This window comes from Grammomys surdaster, unplaced genomic scaffold (assembly GCF_004785775.1).
Source record: "Grammomys surdaster isolate TR1022 unplaced genomic scaffold, NIH_TR_1.0 334, whole genome shotgun sequence".
Classification (NCBI taxonomy): Eukaryota; Metazoa; Chordata; class Mammalia; order Rodentia; family Muridae; genus Grammomys; species Grammomys surdaster.
Window position 1 is genome coordinate 3209532 of NW_021604753.1, and position 9303 is coordinate 3218834.

Consider the following 9303-nt stretch of genomic DNA (forward strand, 5'->3'; position numbering starts at 1 on the left):
CTGTGAGAGAGGGTGCACCTGTGAGAGAGGGTGCACCTGTGAGAGAGAGTGGTGACAGGGCCAAGAAGTAGACCTCACTGTGATAGAGAAGAGGTGAGGCCCCTGGGGCTGTTGTACCAAAAGACCTCTGAGAGCTTATAGTCCTTAATTAAACAGAGGGAAGCCAACCCATAGCTCAACATGGAGTCAGAGGACTGAGAATATAGCTCAGTTGGTAGAGTGCTTGCCTAGCAGGCACAAAGACCCATTCACTTCCTAGCACAATATAACCCAGCGATGGGGCCACAGGCCTGGAATTCCAGTACCAGAGATGTGAAAAGCAAGGAGGGTCAGAAGCCTAAGGGTATCCTCAGCTTCATAGTGAGTGTGGAGCTAGCCTGGGATACATGAGACCCTGCCTAAAAACAACAATAAAGTAACATACAATAAGGCAGAGAACGAGACACATCCTCAGGTGTATCCTTGGGCCAAAGTTAGGTGCCATCTTGGATTTGTTCTGGTAGGGGTCATTTGGACTTCCCTGGCGCCTTGGGAAGGGGCTCTACCTTGACCCATGGCTTCTTCCTCTACATTTTCCGGGGTTAGTGTTGCCTCTCACCTTGTGATGACACACAGCCCTCTGCACACTGCCTGCAGGAGTCACTGGTGTGTAGCATCTTGGGATAAACAAAGTTAAGGTTGCAGAATTTACGTATGCCCCAGGAAAAGGCAGGGTTGGTTCAGAATGGCAGGTCTTTCTGAGCCATGTAGGGAGGTGCCAGGAGGAGCCCACTCATGAGTCCAGCTGTTGAATGGATCTCCCTGTGGGGCTCAGAACGTGGCTGTTTGTTCTGGTGACACTGGGGCATGCTGAAAGCCTTTGGCCTACAGGACATTTGGAGGCTCAGGAGTCTCTGTCTGCCCTCTAGTTCCTTTCAACCTGCCTTTGTCCCTTTGACCCTCATGACAGAGGAAGGATCGTGCCCCCCCAGCTCTCCTACACCCTTGTCCTTACACCTAGCTCCCTAACACACCTCTTTATTCTTGTTCTTATCCTTCCCTAGACCCAGGTATGGGTGGGCGCAAAACCTCGGGAGAAGCCCCTTCCACGGGCTGGGAACTTGTGCCACCGTGAGCATTCACCAGCGATTACACAATGAACAGGCCGTGGGCCTGCTAGACTGGGATTTTATTTTCCTCTCTCTGGTTTCAACATGCTCGGCCTCCTCCACATTTCCCTGTTCAGTGTCTGTCCACCCACATCGTGGCTTGCTTGACCTCCTGCCTGGACATTCCAGGACGCCCCGCTGAGCCATGTTTCACCCTCAGGAATCTGGAGGTAGCAAAGGGCTGGCTGCAGGCTCAAGTCAGAAGGTAGTCAGCCACTCTGCCCACCCTCTCACTGGAGCCTCACGTCTGAACGGAAGTGTGAGGTGCCCATGCGAACACTTGTCATTACGTCAGCAACTTCCCCTGACTGACAGACTGCTTCCTCTCCTTAGGTTCTAAGTTAGGGCTTTTGTTTTCAGATGACCCATTACATCTATGTGAGGAGGCCAGACGTCAACCTTGCTTGTGGTTCCTTGGGAGTTCCACCTCACTGACCTAGGGGTTGCCCAGTGGGCGAAGCTGGCTGCCCAGTGAACCCCAGAGAGTCGTCTCTACCCCCAGTGCTTTGGTCACTGCCATGCAGTACTATGCTTAGCTTTTTTTTTTAAAACAAAACAAAACAAAACAAAACAAAACAAAACAAAACACATGGGTTCTAGGGATCAGACTCAGGTCTTTGTGTTTTCAAAACAAACATGTCACCAACTGACCTGTCTCCCTAGTGCACCCCCTTTTTGAGAGGGTCTATATAGCCCAGCCTGGCTTTGACCCTCCTGCTCAGCCTCCTTGGGAATTATAGCCCTACGTCAACTACACCTAACTCTGTGCTTCCAGATCTCGAGATGGGTCTTATGTGGCATTTAAACATGGATATAGTTCTCCGCAAGTGTTTTCTCAGTATCATTGGGACCATCTTGTTCTGAGCTGCTTGGGACTTTCCTGGATTTTGTACGCAAAGTGTTCAGGGAAACCTTCTGTCCTAGGTCGGGTGGGGTAGCGGCTCACCTGTGAGCCATGCTTATAGCTGCTAAGGTGCTATGAACACATTTCTGTTCTTGCTCTTCAGAACCTACAGGTAGTCAGGAAGACAGGTAATGGGAAAGTGTCCTGGACAGCTATATCGAAGGGCTAGGAACGCTGGCAGCTGAGGCAGGGCTCCTGCTTGTCCCGTGTACTCTGTGGACGTGCCTCAGGTGGGCCCCTTTAACTTTCCTGAGAGCATGAGGAATTACCTACCATTTGCTTCTTTTATAGATGGGAAAACCTGTGCACTAAAGTCCCCTCATAGGACACCAGGTTGTGGGACAGACATGAATGAGGATGAGGGGAGACAATGATGACAACACACATCACACACACACACACACACACACACACACGGGCGGGGGCAACATGACAAGGCCACAGCATGACAAGACACAGGACACCTGGGTGTGAGCCGTGCCCTTGACTGTGCTTTGTGGAGGAGCCAGAGTATGCCGAGCCTCTGAAAAGGCCCACAGTACAGACATGGATGTAGGGAATGAGGAGGGAGGCCCAGCCAGCAGAGGGAGGCCTCCAGAGGCAAAGCCTGCTTGGGGATATGTGAGCAAGACTGCCAGTGCAGACCTTTTCAGTAGTGACAGAGGTGAGACAAAGCATGGGGCAGGGAGGGACCCTCATGGTCATCCTAGTTAGGGTGTGGTGAGGGTGGTCACTGATTGGTTTCAGGTCTTCAATCCTTGGAAGGGTTAAGGGCCAATTTGCAAGTTTGAATATTAAATTGTGCTTGGAAAGTTCTGGCAATGTCTTCATGTCCTGCCCCCCACCCCCCCCCACCCTCCCAACCCCGTTAGAGATTTTAGTAAAGATACTTTGATGTATGCTTAAGCACAAGGGCTAGTAGAAAAGAGAGGTGCTCAGAAGAAAGCAAAACACCCCTAAAAGTTTGGGTGTGAGGCCTCTCAAGACGGTCACAGCAAGTAAGACACTGGGAGCTGCTCCTCAAAGAAGCAAAGTTAACCATTTAAGCAAGCCACCCTTTATAGATTCACAGTGTTGTGTAACTGTCACCTCTGTCTAGTTCAGACCATCTCATCGCCTCCAAAAGAGCCCCACCTCCCTCCTGGGCCATCCCCCAGTCCCTGGCCACGGTCAGTTTGCTTTCCATGTCTGCAGACTTGCCTGTTGTGTGCATTTGGCATCAACAGGGCTATAGGGAAGGAAGCCTTTGTGTCTGGACTCTCTAAAGCACAATGATTTTTAGATCATTACAAACCGTGGCTGGGAGCCTGGTGACCTGGTGGCCTCTTGGCCTTTGGCAGCCTCCTCTTTCGCTTTAAATTGGGGCTCAGGCTGAACTCTGTGAGGACATCCAGGCTGCTTCAATCAACATGGCAGGGATGCCTGCTGTGGGCACAGGCCCAGAAGAAGACTTAGGGTTTTCGGGCAGGGCTGGGAATAACTGACTCTCCTGGACTCTCAGAGAATTCTTGAGTTGTTGGAACAATTCCTTAGAAACAAATCTGACTGAACATGGAGCGTCTTTCTATACCCTGACATTCACTGATCTTAATTCAGAACACTAAAGATTACTGGGCCCGATAGTGTGTCTTTGTCCCAGGATTTTGGGGGTGTTTCCCTCTTCATCAGCATTACCTACCTGTGTGCTTTCCTCAGGAGGTGAGGGGCCCCAGATCCATCCTCCAGGCTGCAGGAGCTTTGGTGAGGTGTGAAGGGCTCTGAGCCCATGGATGTGGTTCAGGCCCCAGCCTCTCACCGCTGCCTTGTGGAAAGCAGCTTAACTGGCTGAGCCCACTTGTTCAGGTATAAATTGGGATGATCATAATCATTGTATTCTTGTCTCTGGGACTCATGTAAAGGGGTGAATTAGTTTATTAAGTAACATAAGAGGCTAGGTTCATCTTGGTATTTTGTTTTATGCTTAGAGGTGGAAACCAGGGCCTTAGCAGTCACAGTCCAAGTGCCGTCCCCGCCTTAATTTCTTTTTTAGGTTGCTTCTTCTTCTTCTTCTTGTTTGAGACATGGTGTCCTGGAGCACACTCTGTAGACCAGAATGGCCTCAAACTCTGAGATCCTCCTGCCTTTGCCTCCCTAGTGCTTGGATTAAAGGCATGTGCCACCACTGCCCAGACCAAGACCCCATCTTAGTGTATTTGTGAACCCAGGAGTAGGGTGGGTCCATGAGAAATAATAGATTTGGCCAAGCCAGAATATCAACGCTCAGAGTAAATGCCTAGCAAGGTTCAGTTAGCAAAGTGCTTGCTGCACAAAACGAGGCTTGAGTTCAAATCCCCAGAGTCCGTATAAAAGCCAGGCATGCCTATAATATACAGCCCTGGGAGACTGGCTAAGGAAAGAACCTGGCAACACCTGGCCTATGTGGGCACAAGCACACGCAGGTGTGCACATCTGCACACACACAGTCAGCAGCAGTGTCCAGAGCCACCTGGCACCCTTTCTTCCTTCTTGGGCTGAGCACACAGTATTTTTATTGGTGGACGCCCAAGACGTGGGTCTGGAGGACCTGGCTCACACTGAGAGTGACCCAGTAACAGAGTGGAAGTAGACATCTGCCAGCTCAGTTGTGCTTGTCCCCAGAGCAGTGGAGGGGAATACGCTGCGGTATCTGCTCCCACAGGTGGGCTGTAACTGTCCTGGGACGGCCTGCCTTAGCGGGATGGAAGGAGGGCCAGGTTCCGTCAGCGAACGGTTAACTTTGTATTGGAAAGGTTCCTTCAGTGACAGCAAGAGCCCTCCCTGGCTAAGGGACATGATGGCCTTCTCGAGTGCCCTAGGGGAGAGACAAAGGGTGGCAGTATAAAAACAGAGTCTTAACTATTGCAGTGGTGTGTGGCCCTCAAACGCACCTCTGCCCAGCAAAATCTCAGTTCTTAATTGTCATTTCTCTTGTTAGGCAGAAATTAGATTAAATTAAAATTAATTAATTGAGTTAAACATAATTTAATTATTCTGCCTAGGCTGGATGGAGCTTGGTAATGAAAACAAGCCCGAGAGAACCTTCTCTGTAGCAGGCTCGGGTGGAGCCTGTGTGTCTCCTAGACATGGTCCTGCAGGCCACAGATGGCTATCAATCTGTGTGTCCCATCCTGTCGTGTGTATCACTGAAGCTACCATCTTCCCCAAAGCAGACCATCATACACGGAGTCTGGGGATTCTGAGTGCTGGGTTGGTACAGACCAGGGATACTCTCACAATTGGTCCAGACTCGACTTCTCTTCTTGCTTGTCTGCAGTTGAAAGTTACTTCCTCAACTCACAGACCCCCTCTACAGCAAGCTAATACAGAGCCTGGGCTCAAACATGGCAAGACTTTTATTCAAGGTGGCCACAGCAGCGACATTGTGCCGAGCATGACTCTCTAGACCTACCTAATGATGGAACCTCCAATCATAAAATTATTTTTTGTTGATACTTCATAATTATAATTTTACTGTTTTGAATCACAATGTAAATATCTGTGCTTTCTGATGGTCTTAGGTGACCCCTGTGAAAAGGTCATTCTGCTCCCCATGTGTCACGACGCACAGGTTGAGAACAATGCTCTGGGCTCTCCTGAAAACAGCGGGACCTGGGGTGTTTAGGCAGCTGGCCTTGCAATCCCCCCAGCCTCTGTGCTCCCACCTTTAAAAAATAGGGTTGGAGTTAGGCATGGTGACACACCCCTTAAGCTCAGCCTTTGGCAGGTGGAGACGGGGCAATGTGAGTTTCAGGCTAGCCAGCGCTACATAGTGAGGCCATCTTCAAACCAGCCAGCCAACCAACCAACCAACCAAACAAACAAACAAACAAACGATTTGAGATTGTCAGGTCCTGTCAGTTTATACAAGGATGCTGAGGTCTAGGTTTGGAACTAGCTAAGGATAGAGACATCATTCTGGGGAGCGGGGGCAGATGGCTGGATGGACATCGATAGCTCCTTCTGTTCCCTTGTTCCCTTGGTGACATGAGTCTGCAAGAACAATTGAAAGATCCTAATGACAAAGTTAAACAGTTGGGAGGAAGGAAAGGGACAGCCGGATGAAAGAGGCAGCCAGATATTCCTTTATTTCCTCCACAAAGCTCCCAGGAACTATGGCAACTGGATTCTGTCAGGATTACCTGAGTTGCTTAGTGTGGCCACTCAGCTGCCCAGGACCACCATGTTACAAGATGTTACAAGGCTGGACTTTCTCTCTCTCTCTCTCTCTCTCTCTCTCTCCTTCCTTCCTTCCTTCCTTCCTTCCTTCCTTCCTTTCTTTCCCTCTTTCTTTCTTTCTTTCTTTCTTTCTTTCTTTCTTTCTTTCTTTCTTTCTTTCTTCCTGTTCTTTGAGACAGGATTTCTCTGTGTAGCCCTGGCTGTTCTGGAACTCACTATGTAGACCAGGCTGGCCTCGAACTCAGAAATCCACCTGCCTCTGCCTCCCAAGTGCTGGAATTAAAGGTGTGCGCCACCACTGTCCAGCTAAAGCTGGACTTTCTTTAAACAAACAAACAAACAAACATTATTTAATTTTGTGAGGGGCAGGGCACACTTACATCATGGCTTGCTCTGGTATAGAGGTCAAAGGACATTAGTCAGTTTCCTTCCCCTTCCATGTGGGTGGAAGCTCTCTGAGCCATTTTCCTGGCCCTTGCTTTCTCTATCTCTGTCTCTCTGTCTGTGTCTCTCTCTGTCTCTGTCTGTCTCTCCCTCTCCCCCTCCCTCCCTCCCTTCCTCCCTCCTTTCCCCCCCCCTTCTCTCTCAAATTATGAATGTTTATGTGTCTGTTGGACCCCGCAGCCTGGAAGAGACTGTTATCTGCATGCTCCAGAAGATTCGGTCTGAGCTCGTGAGGATGACTCAGTTAATGAGGGTGTGTGTTGGGATGGGAGGCAGGGCCTTACTCTACAGACCAGGAAGTTTTGAAGGTCAAACCTGTAGGTTATTTCTTTTGAAATGTAGTATTAAAGCCAGCATGGTGGCACCAGGCTGTAATTCCAACACCTGGGGAGCTAAGGAGGTGGCAGGTCAGGTATTCTAGGTCAGCCAGGTGTACATTGAAGTCTTCTCTTAAGAAAATCAAAACCCAAAATGCAGGAGCTATGGTGACTATGCTTTGTGAAGCCAGCTCAGCTGGTGGCCCCAGGCCATTTTCACAACACCCTTTCTTGTCCCTCCCCTGCCAGGGGGAATTTTAGGATTCCTGAACACACCACAGTTTTCTGATATTGTAATTTTTTACATGGGCCCTCAGTTTTCATAGTAAATCTATGAAGCATGGCTGGCTGTTCATGGAATAGGAAAGGACAGTGTGTCCCTTCATATCTATCCCTCTCATGGCAGGATAATTTCCGTTACTGCCGAGCAGTAGCAACCTTATTCCTCTCGTCAGGAGTTTCTGCAAGCAGGGTCAGTGCTAGAGGCAGAGGGGATGGGGGTAGGCTATCTCCCAGAGACATCAGCTGATTTTGTGGGCAAGCTTTGCCTGCCTGTGGCCTTGTTTCTCTGCATTTCCTTTCCTGTCAGAGGAAACCCACAGTGCACCTCAAACTGTTTTGGGGTCCTGTCTCATTCTTCTGTTGGTGTGCTTGAAGTGATTTTTACACTTGCTCTGAAGTGGTTTTTACAGCATGCTTCTGTGATCTTCTGAAACCCCCCCCCCTTTTGACCTCTGGAGAACTTGGTGCGCCTTCTCCCAACCACTTCCGAATGGGGTGTCTGGCTTGCCTTGAGGAGACTTCATTCTTTCTGCTGGAAAGGGAGCCGTGTGGCTCACTGTAAGCTCTCCCATAGCTATGTTTTGACAAGGACACCGATGGTGCTGGACTTAACTTAGTTCCATACATAGCTTGTACCTTTGACCGTGCAGCCAGTGTCTAACAACATATCTGATATTGGATGTTAACTTTAAAGTATTTACTTATTCATTGGGGGTGGACACAGCCACAGCGTGCCTGTGGAGAGGGCTGGAGAGCAGCTGTGGAAGTCGGGTCTCTTCACTAAGTGGGTCTTGAGGACTGAGTTCAGAAGGTCAGGTTTGACAGGAGCACTTTTATCCACTGAGCCTCCCTACTGGCTGGCTGGCTTGGCATTTTTTGATGTTGTTTTACCAAGCCTCTCCCATTCCTTTACTCACTTTGAAATGCTAATCTAAACCCCCAGGGTACTCCTCTCCATGGGGTCCAGTGGGGTTTCCTTGAGGGACTCTGGCCTTCTCTCTATAGGGGCCCACTCTTTGCTTCCCACACATTCTGGAACAGGACTGATCGATCTCTGTGGACGGAGGCGCTAGGTCTGCCCAGGCTCCGTACCATGGCACACTGCCTTCAGTCCTGGCTGCCTATGTCCTGAAACAGACTTGAGTAGCTCTTCTAAAGCCACAGAGCCTGTCCTGCCTGGTTGGGAAATAGCCATACATAAAACAGCCCTGTGTACCAAGGCATCATCCGTCCAGGGCAGAGCCTGGACCCTGGAATATAAGTTCCAGGCAGGTAACAGCTCGGCCAAGGGCAGAGACTCTTTGCCCTCATGAAAGTCACTGTGTCCCTAGCTGCCCTGGGATGCACTCTGCAGATGAGAAATGAATGGGGTTTACTTTGGGGCTGTTTAGAGACAGGCTTTCGCTATGTATCTCAAACTGGCCTCAAAATTGATATTTAGCCAACAGTGGCCTTAATCTTCTAATCCTCCTGCCTGCCTCTCTACCTGTCAAATATTAAGATTACAAATATTTGCCACCAAATGCAGTTTTTGAAATGCTGGGATCAAACCCAGGGCCTTATACATGCTAGGCAAGCGCTTGGCCAAGCGAGCTGCATCTCCAGCTGATATGCTTCTCTTTAAGATTAAAAGCATTATGTCTGTGTGAGTTTTACCTGCATGTATATCTGTGCATCACATATGTGCACTACCTGCAGAGGCCAAAAGAAAACGGTGGATCCCCTGGAACTGGAGTTACAGGTAATCACGAGCCTCCTGTGCTGTGGGTCCTCGGGAAGAGCAGCTCTGCTTTACAAGGAGAGCAGCCTAGGGCTGGCCCAAGGTTCTGCGGTTAGAAGAATACACATTGCTCCTCCAGGGGACAACCTGAGTTTGGGTCCCAGCATCCATAGCAAGTGGCTCAAAACTGTCACTACAGCTCCAGGGCATCTATGACCCCTTCTGGCACTTAGCCCATGTCTGTCTGTCTCTCTCTCTCTCTCTCTCTCTCTCTCTCTCTCTCTCTCTCTCTCT

The 9303-nt window shown here is 49.7% G+C and overlaps 1 protein-coding gene across 4 annotated transcripts in view; it reads left to right on the plus strand.

Moving 5' to 3' along the window:
* The window catches only part of Litaf (lipopolysaccharide induced TNF factor), a 36143-nt gene that overhangs the window by 16166 nt on the left and 10674 nt on the right, over nt 1-9303 (plus strand). Inside the window, exon 1 of one of the 4 annotated variants that reach the window (XM_028778410.1) lies at nt 6926-6943. The exons of the other annotated variants lie outside the window; for them this stretch is intronic. The gene's annotated coding sequence lies outside the window, so the exon portion shown is untranslated. Of the gene's footprint in view, nt 1-6925; nt 6944-9303 lie in introns of those variants that run through there. 4 annotated transcript variants of the gene reach the window in all.